Genomic DNA, 26,677 nt, shown 5'->3' with positions numbered 1-26,677 from the left:
CACGGGTTTCACTTGCGGAGCTGTACGACTCTGGCAGGGTGGCCATTTAGAAATCTTTTCCTTGCTTTTCTTTTTCACCTGGCCCCAGCGTTAGGACTATTTGGGTGTTTCAGTGTGTATGTTTTCCCATTTGGAGGCATTTGGAAATTTGGAAGGGGAGCCGAAAGAGGAGTCTTTTTCACAAGCAAGTTGGCTTTCTGCACAGGTAGGGCCCTTGGCCGTAAAGCTTAGCTCCGTCAATGCGTCTGCATGGGGTTCCTCCAGTGCCTCAAGAGCCCATGCTAAACTCTCGGTGTGGGCATTTGACTTGCGCCAGTCAGAGTGCGGTGCCTGCATCTTCCCAGGGCTGGCTCCCGTGAGGCGCGCATAACTTGGGAGGAAAGGGGTAGAAGAGAAAGCAAGTGAAGCTGACTTCGAGTGGTGGTGCCCCTGGGCGGAGTGGTCCTCCTGCTCCTTCCTGTCGCAGGGGTGGGCTCGAGTGTGGGCTTGGGGGGTCTGGCTGTGGGCGGTGGGAGGATGGTGTCCAGGGAAGTCCCAAAGGTCACCCTGCGCCGGCGGAGTGTGAAGCCTCTCCCCTAGGTTGGGATTGTGACGGAGCGATTCTGGCGGGACCCAACTGAGAGTGCCAAATCAGGACCAATTGCTCAAACAGGGCAGTTACAGCCCTAGGCTGGGGTTTTTCCACCTCTAAGGCAAACTAAACCAGCCAGACAAAAAGGACTTTGGTCTCACCCCACTGGCTAACCACAAGTCACACAAGCAATTTCCTTAGACACTCCAGTCTCCCAGTATCACCACCAGTGCACTCGTCCTGGGGATGAATGGTTATGAAAACCAACACCCCAATAAAAGTAAAAGGTTCTCTCGATCCCAAAAGACCAAGCCCCAGACCCAGGTCAGTATACACATCAGATCTTACCCACAAATCACGCTGTTGCCAATCCTTTAGAATCTAAAATCTAAAGGTTTATTTACAAAGGGAAAAAGGTAGAGAAGAGAGGTAGAATTGGTTAAATGGAATCAATTACATACAGTGATGGCAAAGTTCTTAGTTCAGGCTTGCAGCAGTGCTGGAGTAAACTGCAGGTTCAATTTAAGTCTCTGGAATACATCCCCCGCTGGGATGGGTCAGTCAGTCCCTTGAGTAGAGCTTCAGTTTGTAGCAAAGTCCCTCCAGAGGTCAGAAGCAGGATTGAAGACCAGATGGAGATGATGCATCAGCCTTATATAGACTTTTCCAGGTGTAAGAATCCCTTTGTCCTCACGGTGGAAACTTACAGCAAAAATAATATGGAGTTTGCAGTCACATGGACAAGTTTCTGCATACTTTGCTGAGTCACAAGGCGTGTCTGCCTTCTCTCCATGGGTCAATTGTGTAGCTGATGGCCCTTTAATGGGCCATCAAGCCAGCTATGCCGGGCTAACATCAGCTTTGTCTGGGACACTTCCCAGAGGCAGAGCATAATACAAAATACAGACAGTATAGAGCCAATACTTATACTTAAACTACAAAATGATACACAGACATACAGACAGCATAATCATAACCAGCAACCCAGAACCTGGTCTTAGACAACTTATATGACCCCCTTTACTTAGGATTTGGTGCCACCACAGGACCTTGGTTGCAACCCATGTTCTATATGGTTCCCATTTATATCAATAACGTCACACCCCCAACGCAAAATTGATGCAGGAAGGGATGACAAAACATCGCTGACTGCATCCCAAGAGCCCCCCTTCCTTGGGTCTGTCTCACTACAGCTAGTGTTGGGCTAGAGGCCGTACCAGTGTATAACCGAAATGGTTTATCAAAGTCATGTTCAATAACATGAATGGATCTCTTTACAAACTCAAGGTATAACTTGGTTAGCTTTTGCAGCATGGTTCCTGTATGTTTCATGTGATCTTGCCAAGAGCTAAAGAAAACAGCTACTTTATCCATACCAGCTTTGGCCAATGTTTTGAACCCAATTAACATTAAACCAATGTAGATATTGATGTTGTTCATAGTACAGGACTCTTGGCATTTAGCCATGAAAGCAATATGGTAGTGTGCCTCAGTTTCCCCTTTCATACAGCACATCAGGTCTGGAATGTATTTTCCCCTGTGAAAAGTTCCAACACTGTTTACATGCATTAACTGTGAAACATCAGTATAGCAAGGCCCTTTAACATAAAGTGTGTTTTCATGTATTTCTTTCAACATGTTTAAGGGACTTTCCAAAAGATTAGGCACATTGTACATTGATACAGTTCTTGGCCATAGCAACACATTAGTTACAAAATTTAGCATTAGCAATAACAACAAACTGATTGCAAGTGTCCATTTACAAACCTGTTTGTCATGCCACACCCTTGGCTCAATACCATTGGAGTTTGGGCCTTTTAGGGTTAACCTGTGGCTTCCCTTTGCAAAATTCAGTTCTCTCTTTCCTTCTTGTCCTGCAGGATTAAACCCTGACTTCTCTTGCTTAACAGAATTCACTGGCTGATGGGGTGGGCCCTCCGTGCTAACAGCTATTAGCAATTCTTTCTTCTCCCTGCCAGCCAAGTAATTTGCATTAACACAGACACTAGCTTTTAACTCTTCAGCTGCTATGGATTTCAAGGCTGGACTTCATCTTACAGAGACATCACACCAATTCAAAGGGTCTGAGGGCGAGAGCTGGCTTGCTCTCCCCTGCCTCCTCAAGCATTCAGCCATAAAACTGTTCTGCTTTGAAACACCAGTAACTGAATCTGTCCTCAGATCCTGAAGCACAGACTGCTCACTTACAGATTCAGCATGGAGACATTCCTGTCCCAACACCATTGTCTCCCCAACAAGCTGGCCACACACAGCCACGTGGTTATAGGGCTGCTCAACTTCCTTAACAGCTTCTACTCCACCTGAGACCTTTTCAAAGCTGCCCACACTGGATCTCTCAAAAGGAAAGTCAGTGGATCCATTCACAACAGAAAATTTCTGGCTGTTAGGAACTGAAACTTCCTTGATTAAATCACTTTTACACCCTTCAGTTGCAGTAAACTGCTTGCACAGGCTACCATGAGGATTCCTTTCCCCAGGAGCTTCTCTAAGCAGCAATTCACCCCTCACAGAAATTCTGCCCTTCCCCTCTCCACCTAGGGCTTGCTCTACAGGAACGCTTCCCTGAGCAACCACAGCCGCTTTCTGGGTCTCACTTACACTTAGACTCACTTCAGGCCCCACAAGCGGATTTCTACACAATCCCCTTTTAGGCACACCTACAGACTTTCTAGATAACAGGTCCGAAGCAGTCTCCTTCCCTTGGCCATGAACAAGTTCAGGAATCTTTTCCTTCTTGCTACAAGTTGTCAAACTGTCAGTAGGTAACACACTTAAATCACCTTCATGCTCTCCTTGTGCCCTGGCTAGGGTATCACCCTGATCAGACAGAGTTGCTGCACCCTTTTCCAACCACACATTAGCAACTGGCAAACTACACGCACCAGAACTGTCCGGTCTTTGGGACCTTGCTATGACACTAACTGGATGCAACCTAGTCACAGTGCCATTCTCCCCAGCAGACACAAACTCAGGACTATTCCCTTCCTGGGCTTTAGCTGTATTTACAACCAACTCCGAGACAACTGAATCACCCTCAACCATCACAGGCTGAAAGGCACCTTCTGTCTGCTCCACAGACACAGAAGAGCCGGAGACACATTCTCCTTTACCAGACACACAGCTTGGGATCTCATTTCCCTTGTCCCAGCACACAGGGCTGTTCACAGACAACTGCTTGGAGACCGAGGTAGCTCCCTTCATAGGCAAGTCAATACCCCTGACCGACATAGGCACATTCCCTCCACTGTCACATTTCTCCACACAGGAAACAGGTAAGGGATATGGACACTCATCTTCCACTATCCCTCCCTTCCCAAACTGCTGATTAGACAAAGCCATCAGCTCACAAGGCTGCCTAGGCTCCTCCAAACTTTCCCTACCAGGCACATTGCCTCTCCCAACAGATAAGCTGCTGCTCTTTTCACTACACTGAGCTACTTTTAGCAAATCACAGTTACCCATTTCAGGTTTACTTCTACAAGCTGCACTAGCCACCAATCCATTACCCATTACAAATTTACCCTCTCCTTCCTCAGTTATGGATTTAACCTGAGAAACATTTTCCTCCCCAATGAGATCTTTCTGCTCTTGATTTAACTCCAGATTCACTTCTGAGACATTAGACAGACATTCAGAAACTTCATTTACAGACACACTGCTTTCTTGCACAGACAAACAGATATTTCCCCCCAGGTTAGAACTCCCATCTCCCCAGCCATAGCAAAACTGGTTAAACATAGAAAACTGCCCAGAGTAACCCCATATATCAACACAGTTATAAACTGGATTTTCAAGAGGATACAGTTTCTGCCGTTCTTCCCTTGCTTTTTTGACTTGGAGCTGGAGTCTAGCAGTTTCTTGTTGCATCTTGTGAGTCTCCTGCTGTATTTTGCGAGTCTCCTCCTCAGCAGCCAGCAGCTCCAGACGTCCCTTACGAGCTTTTTCTTCTCTCTTAGCAGCCTCTCTCTTTCTCTCAGCCGCCTCTCTCTTTCTCTCAGCCGCCTCTTTCTCCAGCTGGGCCAAGACTTGCTTCTCTTCCATTTGATTTTTTGCCAGTTCTTGCTCATAATCAAACTGCAGGCTGTCTCTCAAGGCTTGCAGTTTCCTTCCTTTTGCTGATGCTTTCTGTCTCATGGTCACTGACCTTTAACCAACCAAACTCTCAATCCCACATTTAAATTTTGGATAGCGTGGGGTTCTGACCCAAAGCTTAATTGACCTGGTTCTGTGGATCCAAGCACGACTACGCCACTGTGATGGAGCGATTCTGGCGGGACCCAACTGAGAGTGCCAAATCAGGACCAATTGCTCAAACAGGGCAGTCACAGCCCTAGGCTGGGGTTTTTCCACCTCTAAGGCAAACCAAACCAGCCAGACAAAAGGGACTTTGGTCTCACCCCACTGGCTAACCACAAGTCACACAAGCAATTTCCTTAGACACTCCAGTCTCCCAGTATCACCACCAGTGCACTCGTCCTGGGGATAAATGGTTATGAAAACCAACACCCCAATAAAAGAAAAAGGTTCTCTCAATCCCAAAGGACCAAGCCCCAGACCCAGGTCAATATACACATCAGATCTTACCCACAAATCACGCTGTTGCCAATCCTTTAGAATCTAAAATCTAAAGGTTTATTTACAAAGGGAAAAAGGTAGAGAAGAGAGGTAGAATTGGTTAAATGGAATCAATTACATACAGTAATGGCAAAGTTCTTAGTTCAGGCTTGCAGCAGTGCTGGAGTAAACTGCAGGTTCAATTTAAGTCTCTGGAATGCATCCCCCGCTGGGATGGGTCCTCAGTCCCTGGTGTAGAGCTTCAGTTTGTAGCAAAGTTCCTCCAGAGGTCAGAAGCAGGATTGAAGACAAGATGGAGATGATGCATCAGCCTTATATAGACTTTTCCAGGTGTAAGAATCCCTTTGTCCTCACGGTGGAAACTTACAGCAAAAATATGGAGTCTGGAGTCACATGGGCCAGTCCCTGCATACTTTGCTGAGTCACAAGGCGTGTCTGCCTTCTCTCCATGGGTCAATTGTGTAGCTGATGGCCCTTTAATGGGCCATCAAGCCAGCTATGCAGGGCTAACATCAGCTTTGTCTGGGACACTTCCCAGAGGCAGAGCATAATACAAAATATAGACAGTATAGAGCCAATACTTATACTTAAACTACAAAATGATACACAGACATACAGACAGCATAATCATAACCAGCAACCCAGTCTTAGACACCTTATATGACCCCCTTTACTTAGGATTTGGTGCCACCACAGGACCTTGGTTGCAACCCATGTTCTATATGGTTCCCATTTATATCAATAACGTCACAGGCTGTAAACAGAATTTGGCTCCTGGCACACAAGGCAACTTAAAAGCTGAGCACCCAGATAGGGACTTGAACCCTGGACCCTCAGATTAAGAGCCCGATGTTCTACCCACTGAGTTCACCACAAGAGCGAGCAGGCAGGCAAAAGAGAGGCAAAAAAATTACCCAGAACCCCTCCTCTTTTTCTGCACAGCCACTGCCTGTCAGCAGGATTCCTCCTCCTCCTCCTCCCTCCTGTGCCTCAGTGCGACTAAATCTCCACACCTAGACAGCCGGTCTGTCTGCTGCACCCCAATCCCTCATGCCTGAGCCTCCCTGCCAAAGCCCTGCACCTGGCTCCATAAAATTACGTCTCACATCTCACTGGGAACGCGACTTCTTGTGCCCAGAAAGTCTCACCCCCCTCAATAGATGACCCAAGAAACACAGTGTCCACCTTTTCCAAAGAAGTGCCTGAAGTAGGCATCCACATGGCTTAATGGATAAGGTGTCTGCATCAAGAACTTGAGGGGTCAAGTCCCTTCGTGGTTGTGCTTGTGCAGTTTTACCTTTGTGCTGAAAGTCCTGCTCCCTTCAAATCTGGAACCTCTTCCTGGCCACTCAGGCCAATGCTCTGCCTTCAGCTAGAGCCCCGGGAAGGAGTTGGGGGTTGGGTGTCACAAAGGCTGGGGCATGAGCCCCAGGTGCTTCCAGACTTGCCTTTGCCCTTCCTGACTTGCCAAAGACAATGGGCGGCTGCCCGGGCTAGTGTGTGGAGCAGTTTCCCTCTTCCAAGTGTGCGCCTGTCCCTGTGCTTGAGGGGGTTGCTGCATAGCGCCTTGGGAGCCTGGGTGTTTCTCTGCTTCTCGCCAGCTGGGGAAAAGCCTCTTGGGGTAAAATCTTCTGCCCCACTGCAAAAGTGAGCACCATGAGTGGGAATGGTAAGAGGCCCCATCACGGGGGCTGGCCCTGCTTTCCTACCATCTTCTGGTGTTGGCCACAGAGCCTCAGCAGCCGCCCTGAATGCTGGTCTGCAGGTGGCTTTCAGGGGGTGTTTGGCATGGCAGGGAGCAGGCTGGCTGGGAGTCTTGTTGCCTGTCTGCTGGCCACACCTAGGCATGGTCCTGCCCTCATCTAGCCCCGCCCTCAGTTGCTCTGTGGCTTATAAGCCTTCCCTCGGAGCTGTCAGCACCAGCTGCCTCTGCTCTAGGTGCCTAGAGGAGGAGAGGTGTGTTGGGCTCCAGCCTGGGACTCTGCCTCCCTCCTGCCTATCAAGCCTGGCCCTGGCACTGCTTTCTTCACGTGCCATGTGAGCAAGAGGAAAAGTGTGGCCACAAGCACTGAACTCATGGGCATCAGCTGAAGCAGCGAGGATCCCAACCCCCAGAGCCACTTGTAGACCCCAACCAGAGACCTTGCTCCAGTGGGTAGGAGTCACCCAGCAGGAGGGAAATGACTCACTTTTATATAGCTGGAAACAGGAAAGCACTTTGACCACCAGCTAACACAAAGTCCCACTGAGATTTGAACTCAGATTGCAGGATTTGGAATCTTGAGGGCTGCCCATTACACCATGGGACCTGCTGCTGTTTTGTTTTTGGTTGGCTAGTTCCCAGTCCCAATAGAAGGGTCTGTGGGAAATCAGGACCCTGAGACTGACAGTCCCCTGGGGCAATGGTCACCAACTGGTAGGGAACAAGTGAGAATTTTTTAATGGAGAAAAATTCCTGGTGAAAATTGGCAAAGCTGTGGAGAGTTTGAAAAGTTCCAGTGAATTTACACATGAAGATACAAACAGAGAGACAAACCCACATAGAGAGAATGAGAAAATCACACACTGCACAGGCCCACATAGACATAAACAAAAACCAACCCCATACAGCACACAGAGCATTATACACATAAGGGAAAGCCACACAAAACATAGAACAAATCCACACCAAAAAGTACAGCAAAATCCCACAACAAGAAAGCACAAAACCCACATACCAAAAGAATACTTAGCAAAAAACAATCTGCATGCAAAAGTCATACACACACACACACACACACACACACACACACACACACAAAACTATGCATGGCATCCACCAAAATCACACAGGACCCACATGCACATCAACATGACAGACAAACCCCCCCGCCCCAACATACCGAAAGCCAGGCAGGGTTTGAGTCTCACAGCGAAGAGGGTGAGCACACAGGTGGTTTGGGGAGCAAAGACTGAGTGGGAGTCGAGGGCAGTGCTCTAGGCTCTGCCTGACCCCTCCTGACACAGGCGGCTGGCAGAGAGCAGAGCCTGGTAGATCTGTGGAATCTGCCCTGCTCTCTGTAAAGCAAGGGGACCTCGGTGTCTCCTGAGCTGCAATTGTATTTTCTGCAGGGCAAAATGGTTGGCAGAAGCCATTTGCTTAAAGGAAACTAGTGCTCTAAGTCAGGTTTGAACTCGCAACCTCAGCACAACTCCACTCAGCACTGCTCTGTAAGTACTGGGCACTAACCCACTGCACCCCTATACCCTGCTTTCAGTAGCTTGTCTCCATGTTTCATTGATGGATTAGCGGAGTGTGGGGGGGTTGCGTTAGCTAAAACAAATCCATATTAAAGGCTGCAGGATGGCAGCAGCAGAGGTGGGGAGTCTCCTTCTGTGTGATAGAGCTGGTTCCCCCTTCCGTTGCTCAGGGGAAGGTTGGTGCTTTGAGCCCACCCGGTGCTGGAATGTCCCATGGGTGAGATTAACAGGACTCTTGGGAAGGGAGGGGAAGTATTTTCTATCCCTGCCTAGCTCCATTGGTCTCCTGTGGCCCTTTCGGCTCTCTGCTCCCCTGTTGGGGAGATGCAGAGACAAGCCCCCATCTGGGTGAGTCACCGAGAGGCTGTGTCCCGTGGCGTGTGTGGGGAGGGGAGAGGGGTAGGGGTGGGATGGGGCTCAAGGGGAGAAGGTTGTGTGTGACAGTGTGTGGGGAGGGGAGGGGAGGGGAGGGGGAGGGTATGTTCCTTAGGATAGAAATAATGGAAAACACAGGGGCAGTGACAGTGAGGCCCCGTGTCTGAGTGTTATGACCCTGTGTGGTGCTGCCGTTCACCTTCCCCTCCTATGGGCTCAGCTTTCATTGAATCCAGCATTTTTTCACCTGTCCTCACCACAGAGGTGTCCCACATGCCTCAGCTACTGAGTGTCCCTCTCAGAGACGCCGAGGACTGGAACTGATTTCAGCTGCTGGACAGCTCTGCTAGGTCTTTATTCATTTGCACAGGAAAATGCTGAGTGTTTAAATTCATTTCAAGCCCCCTGCCCCCATTCAGAGAACTCCTGAACATACTGGAGATGGGTCTGGAAATTGATTTTCATTCGAAAAAGTTTTTAAAGGGAATCACTTGGATTAGAACTAGGAACCCATCACCCTGCAAGGAAACATTCACCCACTGACCTACACTCACAACAGAGAGCGTCATGTATCGCCCACAGCAGGAACAGTTTTTAACCTGGGAGTTAGTAAACTTTCTCTCTATACAAACACCACAGCTTACAAACTCCCCACCCCCGCTCTGTGTCACCAGAGCACAACAACAACTCTCCTTGGAGCACACACGGCTCCCCAGCTCCCTGCCCGTCAGTCTCTCCAGCATTGCTCCAATCCCTTAAAGCAGGGTCTCAACCTCAATTTACCTTAGGGCCAGTGCCAGTCCTCCAGTCCTCCCAGTGGGCCAATAATGTCACTCATACTGTCCAGAACCCGCCCCCCAAAACTCCACCCCTCACCTGCCTAAGGGTCTGGGAGGGAGTTTGGGTGGGGGGAGTAGGTCTAGGGTGCAGGCCCTGGGCTGGGGCTGGGGATTGGGGTGCAGGAGGGGTGCAGGCTCTGGGGGGAGTTTGGGTGCAGAAGGGGTGAGAGGCTGGTCTCTGGGAGGGAGTTTGGGTGGGTGAGGGGTTCTGAGGTGCAGGCTCTGTGATGGAGTTTGGATGCAGGGTGCAGGCTCTGGGCTGGGGCAGGGGGTAGCGGGAACAGGAGGAGGGGTGAGGTTGGCTGGGGGCGTATGGACAAAAATGGGAATGACTCCCCAGGTCATTCCTTTCTTTAAGTTTTGTCTAAAGGGAGAGTCAGTCCTGTCTGGACTATCAGGCAAGCCTACTAAAGAACCAGAGAGGCAAACAGCCGCTCCAGGTCAGAAATGATGAGCTGCATACCATTCTAGGGGGTGCCCCTGCAACTACCCCACCCATTGCTTCCTTCCTCCCCCACTCCTCCTGGGCTATCATGGCAGTTATCCCCCATTTGTGTGACGAAGTAATAAAGAATGCAAGAATTTGAAACAACACTGACTTTATTGCCTCTGCAAGTAGAGCTCAAAGGGGGGAGGGGAGGGCAGCCTCCAGCTGCTATGATATTCCAGGCAGGACTGAATCTCCATTAGACAAAGCTTAAAGAAGAGAATGACCTGGGAGTCATTCCCATTTTTGCCCAGGCACCCCCGGGCAACCTCACCGAGGCCAGCCAGGAGCACTCACGGGATGACGATGACTGATACCAGTCCTACTGTACCGTCTGCTGTCTGGAAGGGAAGGGAAGGGGATGCTGCTGTGTAGCGCTGTAGCACCGCGTCTGACAGCAGCATCCAGTAGACATACGGTGACATTGAAAAAAGGCGAGAAATGATTTTTTCCCTTTGCTTTCACGGGAGGGGGGAGGGGGGAACGACATATACCCTGAACCACCCGCAACAATGTTTTTGACCCTTCAGGCTTTGGGAACTCAGCCAAGAATTCAGATGGTTTTCGGAGAGTGCGGGAACTGTGGGATAGCTACAGTCATCAGTCGCCCCTCCCTCTGTGAGCGTCCATTTCATTCTTTGGCTTTCTGGTACGCTTGTCTCAGCTCCTTAAGTTTCAGCACTGTGTTGAGTCCCTGTTGTGGCCTCTGTCTATCATGGCCTTGGAGATTTTTTCAAATGTTTTGGCATTTTGTCTTTTGGAACGGAGTTCTGATAGAACAGAGTCATCTCCCCATACAGAGATCAGCTTCAGTATCTCCCGTACAGTCCATGCTGGAGCTCTTTTTGGATTCTGGGACTGCATGGTCACCTGTGCTGATCGGCGCTCCACGCTGGGCAAACAGGAAATTCAAAAGCTCGCGGGGCTTTTCCTGTCTACCTGGCCAGTGCATCTGAATTCAGATTGCTGTCCAGAGCGGTCACAATGGTGCACTGTGGGATAGCGCCCGGAGGCCAATACCATCGAATTGCAGCCACACTAACCCGAATCCGACATGGCAATACCGATTTCAGCGCTACTCCCCTCGTTGGGGAGGAGTACAGATACCGGTATTAAGAGCCCTTTATATCGATATAAAGGGCTTCGTTGTGTGGACGGTGCAGGGTTAATGCGATTTAACGCTGCTCAATTCGATATAAACTCGTAGTGTTGAGCACAGGGCCGGCTTTAGGCCGATTTGCCCGATTCCCCCGAATTGGGCCCCGCGCCTGAGAGGGCCCCGCACCGGCAGCGTCTCCCGGAAGCAGCAGCTGTTGTTGCTAGGCAACGAGAGACCCTGGCCGGCTGAGGCAGAGGCAGCCGCCTGGGTGTTGCAGGTCAGGAGGGGAGGGGAGGAGGAGGCACATGTGCTTTGCAGCCTTCCTTCCTCCCCACCCCAGCACTCACCTGGAGGAGACGCCGAGGGAGCTTCCGGCCCGGTGGGAGACAGGAATCTCTGCCGTGACCTCACTCACCTGAGCAGCTGCTGGGGCTTCCAGCCGTGAGTGTCTGACCCTGTGATTTCCCAGAGGTTTGTAATATTGGGCTGGTGTTGTGGTTTTCGTGGTGTTGCTGTTTGAGGGTGAGTTGGTGCCTGCCTGTGTCTGGTTCAAAACTAAAGTCGGGATCATGTAACCCAGGAAAAAAGCCCCGAGCCGGTACTTAGTGCTGTGAACTCCAGGTGAGAGAGAGGGGGGTTTGGAGGAGGAAACCAAATACATCAAGAGGGGAGAATGCGAAAGGTCTGCAACACGGCAGGCTGAGACTTCTCTCCCCCCGCACCCTTCCTGGCAAGAGGGGAAACTGAGGCACGGCATGATCTGATTCCCCTCTCCAAATTATTTTGCAAAGAAAGAGGACGGAGGCTCCTATCCAGACCAGTTCCCTCCCATCAACTCTGCTTTCCCTGCTGCAAGATCTCTGTAGGGGCTGAATATTTCCATTAAACTATGGCTCCTTCGTTTGCCCTACAACAATAAATTAGACCAGCTTTCGGGGGGGGCTATTCCCCTCCCCCAAAGCTGTGGGGATATTAAGGTTTTTTTGAGGGGGGGCATGATAATATTCCAGATCAATCAAATGCCCAGCTCAGCTTTCTAGCCATCCAGCAGCTAGGGCAGGGAAGGAAGGTGCTCTTGGTGCAGAGTGGTTGCAAAACAGGGGTGAATTTAGCGGGGGGGGGGGGTCCGGTTGAAATCCCGCCTCATGCAGCCATACAGAATCGCTGGCAGTGCTGGGAGAGGCCAGGAGTGGAAACAGGTGGCCGGGGGGTGGGGGGACATTTGCCCTCAGTCCTGGGCTCTGGGATGGACTAGGCTGGGTGGTGGGTTCAGTCTAGTCTTCCAGCCTGTTGCTCTCACTGAGGTTTGTGGTTTTCATCTGGCTCCACCGAAAAGAGCAAACAAGCCCAGTAGAAAAGCGGGGTGAGAGAGGCGGGAAAGGGTGTGTAATGGGTTAAAGTGACCCATCAACGAAAGAGTAAAACCAGAGTTTGACTGGGTTTCCCCCCAGCCACCACTCCTGCAAACACTGGGCAAGGGGCAGCCCCATTCCCCACTGAGGCTATGGTGAGGGGCAGCAGAGGAGGACGGAAGCCTCATGTGATGGCAGTCCTCCCCGCCCCCCCAAGCACCCAGCACCCCCTCTCTGGCCCCCAAACTCTGTCCCAGAGCCTGCACCCAGCCCTCCGCAATCCCTTCCAGAGCCTGCACCCCTCCACCCTTCCTGCACCCCACCCTGTGCCCCAGCCCAGAGCCTTCACCCCTCCACCCTTCCTGCACCCCACCCGGTGCCCCAGCCCAGCGCCTGCACCCAGCACCCAAACTCCATCCCACTCAGCCTGGGCAAAGCTCTCCTCCGTCTGGCTCCCTGCCCCTCTCCAAGGGTTGCAGCTGTCTGGGGGTGCTGCCTTCCACACCTTCCTCATTCACACCTCATCCATTCAACAGGGCAACTGATTACAAAGTGGGGGGAAGATCTTATTCTACTCCAAGCAAAAAGACATTTTTCTTTTACCTTAATTACACTACCTTTAGGGCCTGCTATAACATATTACCAAGGTTCAATACAAAGTCATATAAAAGTTATACAAAAATGCATAATGCAGAGATTTATCTACAACTGCATTGATTGACTGCGGTGTGCAGTAATATAGGGATCCCTGGGTCTTTGAATGAGGCTTTATACTTGGGGGGAAGGGTGAGGGGGTAAGTGGCGAGTGGTCAAAGAGGCGAGCAGTGAGCCAGCAGGAGTTCTAGGGGCGGGCATGGGGGTTTCTGGCAGGGGAGGGAGAAGGTGAAAGGAGGCGAGTGGTGGTGGGGGACTGACTAGGAGGGATGCAGCAAGCCAGCAGGGAGCTAGGGGGTGAAGAAGGATGTGATGGTGGGGCTGAGCAGGGAGGGGGCAGGTCCTATTTTACTGCTGTGATCTGGTCACCCCATGTGTGCTGTTTCTTCCTCCCTCCACCCCCGAACCTTGTTTCGATGGGGCGGAGCTGGGGAAGGAGGGTTTGTTTCCATGGAGCCGGGCGGCGCTGGGGGGGGGCGGGGAAGGAGGGGGCAATTTTATATTAATAAGGAAATAATTTATAAATTTTAATAAAATAAACATTAATGAAGAAAATCAGTTGTACAACTATCAAAACAAATTATTTTCCTGATATGAAAGTGCAAATCAGCTAATTAATATATGATGCAATGTATGTAATAATAATTTTGTTATTATTTATATAGTCATGGAAAGTAAATAATACATGGAAGAAATGAAAGGGTTTTTTTTAAGGTTTTTTTTGTTTTAGTCATCCCTGCCGTGGCCCCATCGAAACTGTTCGAATTGGGCCCCGCACTTCCTGAAGCCGGCCCTGACAATGAGGCTAATCATCTAGTGGAACAAGCTCTGCAAGGGACGTGGTTAATTCCCCATCACTGCCCTGTGTAAATCAAGACTGCAGCTCTTGCTGCGGACACGTGGTGTGTGGGTGTCCCTGTTCCCCCTTCAGAACCTCTGGTACATGGTGCTTCCCTGCTCCCAGTTCAAGATCCCCATCATGTGGGTGCTCCCATCCAGGATCTCTGGTGGGTGTCTCTGTCCCCCACCCCATGAACTAGCTCCAGTGTGTGGTTTCCCCTGCCTGCCCCCATCCGGGATCTGTGGGTGTCTCTGTTCCCCTTTTCAAGATCCGTGTTGCTTGGGTGCGTCCCTTCCCCCAAGTCAGACTCCCCATTGTGTGGGTGCTCCCATCCCCCCGTCCAGTCTCTGCGGGGGTGTCTGTATAAAAAGAGACTGTGTCTCACTGTCTTGCCCAGGCTACGCTGCAGGGGCTATTCACAGGTGCAACCCCACTACTGATTAGCATGGGAGTTTTGACCTGCTCTGTTTCCAACCTGGGCCGGTTCACCCCTCCTTAGACAACCTGGGGACCCCAAGCTTCCCTAGGATCACCATATTGATGCCAAACTTAGTGTGGACACCCGATCGGCACAGCCCCCTGCAGCCTAGAACTCCTGAGCTCAAGCAATCCACTGGCCTCAGCCTCCCCCAGAGCTGGGATCACAGGCACCAGCCACGGGACCCAGCTGGTTACAGGGTCTCCCGCTTCCAACTTCAGGCTTCAGCCTGGGAGCTCTGCGCTCAGAGCGGGTGGAAGTGGAGCCTGGAACTGAGCTGATGCGCTGAAGGTTATTTGCTCTGCGCGCTTCACATGGAGGTGAAAACACGGGGCACAGATCTTTGAGCACAACCCTTGTCCTGAGCAATGGGTGAGTGGGGGGGGGGGGCTGCATAAAGAGAAACCGGCTCTCCCTGGCAGGGCTGCAGCGGCTCTTCACAGGGGCAGTCCCATGGCCAATCGGTACCAGAGTTTTGAAAGCCTCCTTTTACTGGACTGACCTCACTCCCCTCTCTCTAGGGGGACTGGTGACCCCAAACTTCCCAGAAACCATCATAGTGAGGCCAACCTAAGCACAGACACCTGCTCAGCACCCCTGGTTGCAGCCCTGAACCCCGGCAATCAGCTACGCTCAGCTGCCCACCCAACAAGCGTTACACACAGGAGCCTTCGTGCCCCGCGTGTTCAGCTCCCTCCCAGCGCCAGCTTCAAACTCCGCTGCTCAGTTCTAAGCCTTGGCCACACGGGGCAGCCCGGAGCTCAGCCAACGCCTCCCGGTGCTGGTTGCGTTTCCCGCTCCTCGTGGCAGGTTCACACCCCGCAGGCAGATCTCTGAATCGGAGCCGAACCGTTCCCCAAACCCAGCGCTTTAGCAGCAGCTTTGCTAGGAAAGCGCTGACGTCCCCAAGTAAAGTAAGAGCCAGAGCGCTGTGTCCAGGATCTTCTATTGGGCCCCTCACCGTGGTGTCTGTCAGGCGCAAGGAGAAACCAGGGAAATGTTTTCATGGCGTTTCAGGGCAGAAGGGGCCATTAGCTCAGCTAGTCTGACCCCCGAATAACACAGAATTACACCATGACACACATTGATCCCACAGACCTTAGATAGATCAAAGCGTTTCAGCCCTCAGGACGGAGGCTAAACTGGGTGCCAGAGGCAGCGAACAAGGGGCCCCCAAGGCAATGGCAGGGAGCTGACGAGGTGAAATATGCCCAGATGATCCCAGCAGGCGACCCACCCCCATGCTGCAGATGTGGGAGTCCCTGTTCCTCCTGCCCTTAAGAATCTCTGGTGGTAAGTGGGTCCCCCCAGTTCCCCAGATAAGAATCCTCCATGTGGTTTCCTGGCTTCACCTCCAAATAAGAACATTCTGTGGAGGGGGTGGGAGGAAGGTTGTCTGGCAGATATGTGTAAGCGGGGGAATGGTCCCACTACTGTGGGGAACTTTCCTGGCTTCTGTGCTACCCTGGTGAAGTGGGCTAGTGAAAGGATCTGAGTCCTCGCTCCCACTTCCTTTACCCAGAGGCCTCCCTGCCCTTGAGGACTCTCCTGTTTGGCAGAGTTCTCGTAGCCCCAACAAGACTGGGCCCAGGATTCCTGGGGGGCTCAACCCCCAACCCTGCTGTGGCCACCTAGGACAGGGGCTAAGGTGTCCCCACTCCGGGGTACCCTCTCTGCACTGGGCACCTCCCTGACCCACTGATTATTCCAGACAATTTAAAGCAAATACAAGTTGTTTACTTAACAATCAATTTAAAGAAAAGAATAAGAATAAATGGGAACGGTTACAGGGAAACACATCACCCTGCTCTGCGGCAGGGAACATTACAAACAATGTCTCTGGACATCAAGGCACTTTGCAGTCTGTTCCTTGTAGGCCCCAGGCCTCCTTCTCAGGCCCTGGCTGTGCTGCAGGGATGCTGTGGGTGGGACACTTGAAATGGTGGTGACCACACACCTCCGGGCTTTGGGTGGTGGGATCCTTCTTCCCAGTGCCAGCCCCCCGGCAGGTTAAGGTCCCCCACCCAGCCTGGCCTGCATGGACCCTTGGCTGGAGCGTCTTTCTGCGCTGGGCCCTTTTACCAAGGTTCCCCTCCTTGGCTGGCCCCAGTTGCTCACCACACTCTGGCTCTCTGGCTGCAGCTCCGCTCCCAGCACAGGATCTGCTCTCTCTGCGCTGTGCCTCTGGCTCTCTGGCTGCAGCTCCGCTCCCAGCACAGGATCTGCTCTCTCTGCGCTGTGCCTCTGGCTCTCTGGCTCCAGCTCCGCTCCCAGCACAGGGTCTGCTCTCTCTGCGCTGTGCCTCTGGCCCCTCTGGATCTGGCCCGGCTCTGCTCTCCAGCTCAGCTTGGGCCCCTGCTTTCTCCTTTGCTCAGCCCCACTCTGTCTGACTCCGGCACATTCCTGCTCACACACGGAGGACGGGACCCACCCTAGCCTTCTGTCTTCCTGATTAGCCGGCCTGCCCTGTCAATCAGGCTGACCTGGAGCATTGGCCTCTTGCCATTGTTCCTGGGGACTGTCAGTCTCAGGGTCCTGATTTGCCATCGATCCCTCCCCTTTTAGTGCTGGGAGCTAGCAACCAAAACACCCCCACTGAATGTTAGTAAGGGGGCAACAGTCCCCTTACATATGTAAAGGGGGACTGTGTCTCCCTGTCTGGCCCAGGCTCCTGGGAGGAAGTGATCTCAGTGTGTCTGGCTGTCTCCATTCCTCCCACCCATAAGAATCCCTGGTGTGTGGGTGCACCCTAGACCATTAAGGATCTCTGGTGGGTGGGTGTCTCTCTCCCGCTAGTCAGGATCTCTGGGGCATGGCTGTATAAAAAGAGACTTTGACTCACCCAGGCTGGGCTGCCATCATGGAACAGACCAGGTCCTTCTGTGGAGGGTTTGCGTTCCTCCAAGGACGTGATCTCAGTGTGTGTGGGTGTCCCTGTCCCTTCAACCCTTAACAATCCCTGGTGCGTGGGTGTGCGGGGCCCCATTACAATCCCCTCTGTCTTACCCCCCATGAGGGATCCGGTGGATGTGGGTGTTCTCCACGCTACTGGGGGTGTCTGGTGCACCTGTCCCTCCTGGTTAATAGTGGAGTGTGTGGGTGTCCCCCCGCCCATTAAGGATCCGTGTTGTGCGGATGCACCCGTTCTTCTCATTAAGAATGGTGCAACGGAGCATATGAGTGTGTCCCCCACCCCATGAACTAGCTCCCGTATATGGTTCCCCTCGCTCCCATCCAGGCTCTGTGGGTGTCGCTGTTCCGCTTTTCAAGACCCGTGTTGCAGGGGGGCGTCCCTCCCCCCAAGTCAGAATCCCCAGCGTGTGGGTGCTCCCATCCCCCACTCCAGGCTCTGCAGGGGGTGTCTAAAAAGAGACTGTGTCTCACTGTCTTGCCCAGGCTACGCTGCAGGGGCTACTCACAGGTGCAATCCCACTACTGATCAGCACAGGAGTTTTGACCTGCTCCGTTTCCGACCTGGGCCGGTTCACCCCTCCTTAGGCAACCTGGAGACCCCAAGCTTCCCCGGGATCACCATATTGATGCTGAACTTAGTGTGGACACCCGATCGGCACAGCCTCCTGCAGCCCAGAACTCCTGAGCTCAAGCGATCCACCAGCCTCAGCCTCCCCAGGCGCTGGGATCACAGGCACCAGCCACAGAGCCCGGCTTGTTTTGCAGCTTGGCAGCTGGAGCTTTAAACTCTGCTTGTGAGCTCTGTGCCTTGGCCAGACGGGGACAGCCTGGAACTGGGAAATGCTTCTGCTCCCCCTGCCCCCGTCTCATATCAAGCTGCAGGCGCCGCTGTCCTGCCAGGTAAGATCCCGGATGTTTCGGTGACCCCTTTCCCCGCCCAGGTGTCCGGGTACCTCTCCCCCCCATACAGAATCCTGGATGTGTGGGTGTCCGTCCCTCTGCAGAGGATCCCGGAGTGTGGATGCCCTTGTCCCCCCCTACAACATCCTGGGTGTGTGGGTGCCACTCTCCCCCCCGTAGATCTCTGGTGGGTGGGTCTCCAGGGTGTGAGCGCTCCCATCCCCCGATACAGGCTGGGGGGGGGTATAACTGGCTCTCCCTGTCCTGCCCAGGCGGTGCTACAGCAGCTGTTCACAGGGGCAGCAACCTCACTGTCACCCTGCAGCTTTAACCTGCTCCAGGGGTGACCTGCTTCACCCTCCTGTGGGAGCCCGGGACCCGAACTGCCCAGAATCACCTGATTGATGCCGAGCTTAGTACAGACACCGGCTCACCCTGGCAGGGAGCTACCCTGAGAATCAGCTTCCCTCCGCCTCCTGCTGCACAGCGAGGGTCCCACGCGAGAGGCTTCGTGCCCAGTTTGTTCAGGAGCGTCCCAGGCTCCAGCTGTAAACTCTGCTGGTCAGTTCTAATCTTTGGCCACACGGGGGCAGCACTAACGGTCCCATCTAAACGCTGTTTGCGTTCGGCCCTTCGGATCGCAGATTGTAACCCGCGGGCAGATCTCTGAGTGCAGCCAGATCCCTCCCCAAACTAAACATTGAAGCAGCAGCTCCCATTGGAAAGAGCAGGATTTTTGCCTTTAAAAACAAGGGAAATGTCTATAGCGAGAGACTGAAGAAGCTCAATTGATTTCATTGACTGGAGGTTAAGAGGCGATTTAATCACTGGTTTAAATACGTTTTACAAATTCCCAGAGGGGGGGATATGTGATTTAAAGGGTTCTTTAATTCACCTGACAAAATTTGCACAAGACCCCATTGGCTTGCAGTCGATGTCAGAAAATCCCAACTGGAAATGACCATTTTTTAACCGTGAGGCTAATTATCTAGTGGAACAAGCTCTGCAAGGAAGGTGGTAAATTCCCCATCACTTGCAGTTTGTAAATCAAGACTGCAGCTCTTGCTGCAAGATGCCTGGTGTGTGGGTGTCCCTGTTCTGCATTTCGGGATCCCTGGTACATGGTGCCTCCTCCCACCAGTTCAGGATCCCACAATGGGTGCTCCAGTCTCTGCGGGGGAGGGGGAGTGTATAAAAAGAGACCGTGTCTCACTGTCTTGCCTAGGCTACGCTGCAGGGGCTACTCACAGGTGCGGCCTGACTACTGATCGGCACGGGAGTTTTGACCTGCTCTGTTTCCGACCTGGACCAGTTCACCCTCCTTAGGCAACCTGGGGACCCCCAGCTTCCCAGGGATCACCATATTGATGCTGAGCTTAGTCCGGACACCCGATCGGCACAGCCCCCTGACCAGGCCAGAGAGAGCAGCAGGTTTCCCGTATTGTTTCCCGCTCTTGTTTTCTTGACTAGTTTCTCCTCTGCACCAGCTTCCACTTTTCCTTTGTGAGCCTGGCTAGCTCAGTTGGCTGAGCGTCAGACTTTTAATCTGAAGGTCCAGCATTCAAGTCCATAGTCAGGTGATAAACTACTTGCCAAGATCTTAAACTGTCCTTTCTGTAGTCCTCTTTGATGTTACTTTTTCTCTTCAGGATTTTCCCTTTCCTCAGAAGGGCCTTTTTGTGTGTGGGTTTGAAGGGGCAACTTCCTGACTGCCCCTCTGTCCTTGCAGCCTGGAGGAATAAAGGCCTCTGGTCATAGAGCATGTTCCTCCCCTGCACACACACACACACAGACACACACAAACACACAGAATATCCCTAAGGATTTAGAATCACCTGCTGCCTTCCCCTGTCCTGCTGGATCCCCAAATGAAGATGCTCTTCAGCCTAAACCCATGTCCCCTCTGTTCCCAGTGCCCCTCAGACCCAACCCTCAGCCCCTCCTATGCTCACTGCTCCTCACTCCCAACCAGAGCCTGCTCCTCTTCACCCTTCTCCTCTGTCCCAACCCACAGCCCCCTCCTATTCCCGGTGCCCTTCAATCCCAACCCACGGCTCCCTCCTTCCCTCCAGCAGCAGGTGCTTCACACCCCCTCAGGAAGATTTTCTTGCAAGGTTTCGTGTAGGAGTCTGCATGTGGATTTTACAGTATGTTGGAAATAGGTTGGGTTGCTTGCCGAAATGATCACTTGTGGCTGGTGTTAGATTCCGAGTCTCCTTGTTATTGGGGCAGGAGAAATAAAGGGTTGTTATCCTTGTTGTGTGACCCAAGGGCAGCAGAACTGTGCTTGGCAGACCCCGATGGAGGGACTCACCCTCAATTCAAGAGCACTTGCTAAGCAGGGGACAGGGGTTCCAAAGCCAAGTGGGATGGGGCCTGGGTCCCAATACTAAAATGTAGGTGTTAGACCAACGTTAGGACAGGGTGGCTGTGGAGGGATGAGTGAGTCCCTAGACAACATAGTGAGTACGGGGCCTTCTTATTTCCCACTTTTCCACCCAGGATGGCAGGTGAACTCTACAGAGGCACCTCTGGGCTTGCACTGACTAAGGACAACAGCTGTGAGTGGGGTGCAGAGCGGGGATGGCTCATGTTAAAGGACTTTTAGTTGCTGGACTTACGAATCGTAGGGAGAAGGACACTGCCCAGCTTATTTGGGGGTTGGGTCTTTCCCTTGTGGTTTATGTTTATGTGTTGGGGCTGCAGACATGACTTCTGCTAACCCTGGGCTTACATTGCAGTGTAGACATACCCTGAGAGGGCATCTAGACTGTGATAAAATCCTGCTGGCCTGGATGGTCTGATTTGGGCTCCTGGGGCTCAGGTTGTGGAGCTAAAAACTACAGCGCAGACATCTGGGCTCATACTGGAGCCCAGGCTCAGAGACCCTCTCCCCTCGTGGGGTCTCAGAGGCTGGGCTGAAGCCCAAGTGTCTACGCTGTTATTTTATAACCCTGCAGCACAAGCCTGAATCAACTGACCCAGGGTTTGAGAATAGTGACTTGGGTGTGTTAATGGCAGTGTAGACATAATGCTAGGCTATGTCCACACTGCAATGAAACACCCAGCTCTGTCCCGTGCCAGTGCAGGCTCCCAGGCTAGGGCCGTGGGGTGGTAAATTTGCAGCGTAGACATCTCGGCTCAGGCTCAATACCGGGCTCTGGGAGCCCTCAAGGTTGGGAGGGAGTTTAGCAAGCAAACAAGGTAAAATGGCAGGGGAGTATTACCCTGGACTCAATGGCATTTCTCCATTGGTCTGTCTGCTTTGGGGCAGGGACAATAACACGTCCTGCTGCATTCGTTATTTCAAAGGGTGGTTTAGGATTTTCATTCTCACACACGGTGCACAAAGCAGGACTCAACCCTCGGTGCAAACTAAATGAGCCGCCCACAGGTTCTGGCAGCCACAATGAGCCATTCAGCCTGAGAGCCCAGACCTGCCCCTGTCCCAGAGGGAGGGGGACATCTGTGACAGGCTGAACCACTGACCTATCAGCTCTTAACTCCCAAACTTTCAGTAAGTCTGTTATCAGTGCCTGTGAGTATAATTTAAGCAACTATACTGGGCTGGACCAAAGAGCTCTGTGTTTTGCCTTCCCACAGTAACCAATACCAGGTTGCCCAAAGGTTAGTCAATAAGGCACCACTGGGAATTGAACCCAGGATCTCCTGTTTACAAGACAGGTGCTTTAGCCAGCTAAGCCATGGTGCCTGCCTGTGGCTAAAACACAGTGTCTGGCCACACCTGACTCCCTGCCAACCCCACTGGGGCCTGACAAGCTTTGCTTGTGTTTGGATTCTGCAAAGCAGAGCAGCAGGTGAGGTTTTCCTTGCAAGCTCTGTGTGTGTGTGTGTGTGTGTGTGTGTGTGTGTGTGTGTGTGTGTGTGTGTGTGTGTGTGTGTGTGTGTGTGTGTGTGTGTGAGAGAGAGAGAGAGAGAGAGAGAGAGAGAGAGAGAAAATCTTTGGCCAGGTCTGCACTACAAGGTTACTTCAGCATCATTATTTTGCTCAGGTGTGTGAAAAACACACAACGCTCCCTCGGTCAGCAGTTTTTGGCTGGTGCACACACTGCAATGCCACGTCTGGCGACAAAATTGCCCTGTTTTGGTGACAAAATAAAACCACCTCGACGAGAGGCCTAGAGCTTTTTGCAGCAAACTTAAAGTGACAAATTGTCAGTGTAAATGCTGCTGGTCATTATATCACCATAACTGGCCTCCACCAGTATCCCACAATGCCTGCCGTGAACTCACCTGCCCTGCATTCCTGCTACAGAGGCTGGGCCCCTCCCTTTTCATAGCTCCAGAAAGTTCTGACAGCTGAGCCACTATCTAACCGGGATTAGCTTGATAGAACTGCATTGCCAGCCTAAGTCATGTAATTACACCAACCTAATTTTATAGTGTAGACCTGTCCAAAGAATCACACACAAACCTTGGGAGCAAAACTTCATCTGCTCCTCTGCTTTATAGAATACAAACACGAACAACACTTGTCACGGCCCAGTGGGGATTGGCAGAGAGTCAGGTGTGGGCCATCTTTATCCCAGGAGAGATGGACTCTAAGGGTACATCTCCATTGCAATGTAAGCCCAGGTGTGGCAGGCTGTGCTCAGAGCAGCACCTAGAAGCCCCATATTCACCACTCTCATATAATGATGACATGGTTTGTTCAAAGTCTGCCTTGTGACGTATCATTTCAAAAGTCTTGATCTGTTGAACATTAATATCATGTTGGATTGTGTGTGTAGCATTGGTTGGGAAGTTATGAAGTTTTGCTCTGTGTGTGTTACTGAGATATGTTATGAGGTTGGGAAATGCCCCCCACCAGCCTTTCAGGTGTGACACGGAAGGAGCCAGACTCGCTGCTGGCCCATTGAGGGGATCCACACTCCCAAGGACTATCCCAGGAACCGTGTACAATGCAGGCTTCTCCGAGATAGCACAGAGACAATGGACACTGCTTGAGTCACATGGTAGCAAAGGAGCTTCCTAGCAAGTTGGAAGAAACTATGAAAGAGGGGAAGAGACATCATGACTTGGTCTCTCTCCCCAACAACTCAGCAGCTGGAAACACACCTGGAGGACAAAGACTGAACTGACTCAGAAATCAGCAGAGAATAATAACAATAATACTTGCAAACCAAAGTCCCCAACCAGACTAGTATTGGTTTTTCAGCAGAAAATTTTCAGTTTGGGGAATTTTGTTTTCTCAGTCAGACTTTTCCAAGGGAAGCAGGGAGAAAATGTTTGAGTTGCCTCCTTCAGAACAGCTTGGCCTAGACACTAGCTCTGGTTCACTGTTCTGGCCTTGCTCGGATTGAGGGTATTTTAATAATTTGGGCAGGTCCCAGTGTTAGCCAAAAGGGCTCGTTTCCCCCTGGAGCTTACCTAATTACACCAAGGAGGCACGGAGACAGGAAGACGAGTACCACACCCTTTATTGATCGGTCAGCTGAGCGGGTGTTCCTCTCGGCTAGTGCCAGAGAAAGAGACACACCTTTCATGGCCAAACGGCCTACCTTTATAGCCGGTAACAAACAACTTAGCCTACGTTTGTCTACGTCATTTGGTTGACCTATAAACCCTGTGGATAATTGGGTACGCAGGATACATATATCATTTTGTGGGGGCTACAAGAGACATACAGCTGTTGAGGATACATTTGTCATTCTGAAGGGGACACAAGATACATCCGTTGACCCTTTGTACTAGATACTTTGGATGCATACATGTGAACGCAGCTGCAAACACTTGGGGAGCCAACATATACTTGGGGAGCCAAACAAAACTGATAAGCGAAATAGCTGACTTAGGTAGATACACGGCCTTCAGTCTAATGAGTTCTGTAAGCTTTCCAACACAGTTTGGACAAGCATAACATAACTTTGGTTTACTCAGGCCTAATACGGAAAGGCTTCATTAGCACTATGATTTTTCCAACAACTCCCCTTTGAGAATACTCACCAAACCTTTTGGCTGAGTTTTCTCACACTTTGAGGCCAAAAAGCAATGAAGCTCTGCAGAAATATTTACAACTGCTCTTTTAAGCTTAGTCACCCCCAACCCAGGAATGAATGCATGGACAAAAGAGTGGAACCTTGTTCATTGAACAACTAAGGGATTGGGGCACTGACTATAACTCAGGTAGGTATACCTAATGGTTTAATTTCCCAGATGTCTCAGTGAATAATTTAGTCCCATATGCATCCTCCCCATGGACCCGGCAGGATTCGGTATGTGGAGCCCACATCCACCCTAACCGGTCCATATGCTTGGAAGGAGCACTGTAAATGTACACACTTTCATCCAGAAAGTGTCCAAATATGTTTCCATGACCACAGATCAGATGGTACTTCAGATGTGTCTGTAAGGGCAGTGGGCCAAGTCTGGTGCTCAAGATTACTCCAAATGGCCATCAGCTGGTCATTCAGGAAATCCTGGATTTCTAAACATACTAGATCCCACTGCAATGCCTTCCCAGTCTTAGTGATATTTAATACCATCTCTGTCTTCAAAAATAAGGCTAGTGGCCTTTTCTAGTTGGCCCAATTTCTTAGCATATTCTTGGCTTTTAAGAATATTTCAAATGGCTGCTACACTATTGGCCCCAGCCCACAGGGATCTGATCAATTCCCTTTCCTTCTATAGGAAATAACCCAGGCTCTTTGTTGTGCTAATCTAATGGCAGTCCCTTGTGAGCAATCTGGGTATGTAAAAGTGATCTGAAACTGGATAAAGACAATATCATTTAAAATCCCATTAGGGAGGGCAAGACATACTAAAGGATTTATCCAAAACACAGGGCGCAGCCTGTAGAATAAACCCCAAAATCCAATTAATTCCACATTCCCAAACATGGGTCCCACAAGTTTTTTCTGCCAGTGTATAATTCCTCGGGTTTCTTCACCAGGGTCAGTTCTCAATGTCCTTTTTAGTCAGGAATTCCTGGACTTTGGCAATGTCAGTGGAGTGAGTGTTTTTTTTTTTCTTCTTTCCCAAAACAATTGTAGTTTAGCATTCTACAGGGGAGAGATTATCAGCACATCACCCTGTAATGGTTTTTGATTCTTCTAGAAAAGTTCAAAGGCACAGTAGGTCTGTCAGCGGACAAGGGAGAGGTTAGCTAGCACGTCACCTTGTCCTTTTTCCTGCTGTCCAGAAGGCACAGTGGAGCTAGAAGAAGGAATAGGCTAATCATATAGGAGAGTTCTCCTGATGTGGATGGGTCTTTTTGCAGTGAGAATCATGGGTCCAAGCAATCAGTTTTTGGCATTTCACAGCGGTGTTGGTAATCAGCAGGACTCAATAAGGGCCTTTCCAGCGTGGAGCCAAAGCAGTCTTTTGTTGGTGGACCTGTACATTGATCCGGTCTCCAGGTTCCATGGAGTGGCAGGGCTGCTAGGGTCTTCGGGTAGTGCGTCTTTACCTGTGTAAAAAGGAAACCTAACACATTGCATTAGTGTCTTTGCAGATTGTACAGCCCCCCTTTTCTGGTTGTTAGCCAAGTGTCCTTGAACGAAGTCAGTGTATTTTTTTTTTTTTTTTGGACTGAGCTTGCTAGTTAAAGTTTTTCTCATTTAACTCGTTCTTTTTCCTTTTTGGCTTCCTTTTTTAACCTACAAAGGAAACTTTTACTTTTTACTTATACACCTTTTGTTAACAATGAACACATACACATTGCTGTTATACAGTACATTAGTCTTATTATTTAATGTATGCCACATATACCCTTCTACTAAAATAACCTTATTACAGAGCTTTGGAACAACAAGCCAGGACAAGCACACCCACTTTGAGGAGTTCATTTAATACAAGCTCTAGTTCAATAGCTTCCCACCATCCCCAGCCCTCTGGCTAGAAATCTGAGGTAGCCAGAAGGATGCCATGCACAATATGGGGAGTGGGTTAACTTTTCATGTCCTCGCTTCCAAAGACTGTTAGTATGCAAATTTTAACAACAATTTTCAATTAAAAGATTTGGCCAATGTAGTTTCTTTCTCTTACTTAAGAAAATATATTAGACTTTAATAGATCACATTTTTCTGATGTATCCAAACACTTTGTATTTTAAGTTGAACAAAACAAATATCTGCATTTCAATTCAAGCCTTCTGCTTTATTTCAAACCAGACCATCCCATGAAAATATTAATCACAACAATTTTTTTTTTTTTGGCCACGAGACAAAACACCACAACACAGAACACAGAACACAAAACTTAATTTTTACTCTGCCAGTAAATCACGATACGTTGAATGCTGTTCAGCTGGCATTAGTTTTCTTTGATTATCTGAAAGACCAAAACAGAGGTCTACCCCTTCTGGGCAGTC

General features: G+C 50.8%; 1 non-coding gene and 1 pseudogene across 1 annotated transcript; both read right to left on the bottom strand.

Moving 5' to 3' along the window:
* LOC120375680 overlaps positions 1 to 26,677 on the bottom strand; it is a 1,085,709-nt pseudogene that overhangs the window by 642,359 nt on the left and 416,673 nt on the right.
* Positions 21,984 to 22,057, bottom strand: TRNAT-UGU. The gene has a single exon. It is a non-coding gene; the product is annotated as a tRNA-Thr (tRNA).

Source organism: Mauremys reevesii, linkage group 12, assembly GCF_016161935.1.
Source record: "Mauremys reevesii isolate NIE-2019 linkage group 12, ASM1616193v1, whole genome shotgun sequence".
Classification (NCBI taxonomy): Eukaryota; Metazoa; Chordata; order Testudines; family Geoemydidae; genus Mauremys; species Mauremys reevesii.
This window is presented reverse-complemented; position numbering and strand designations above follow the sequence as displayed.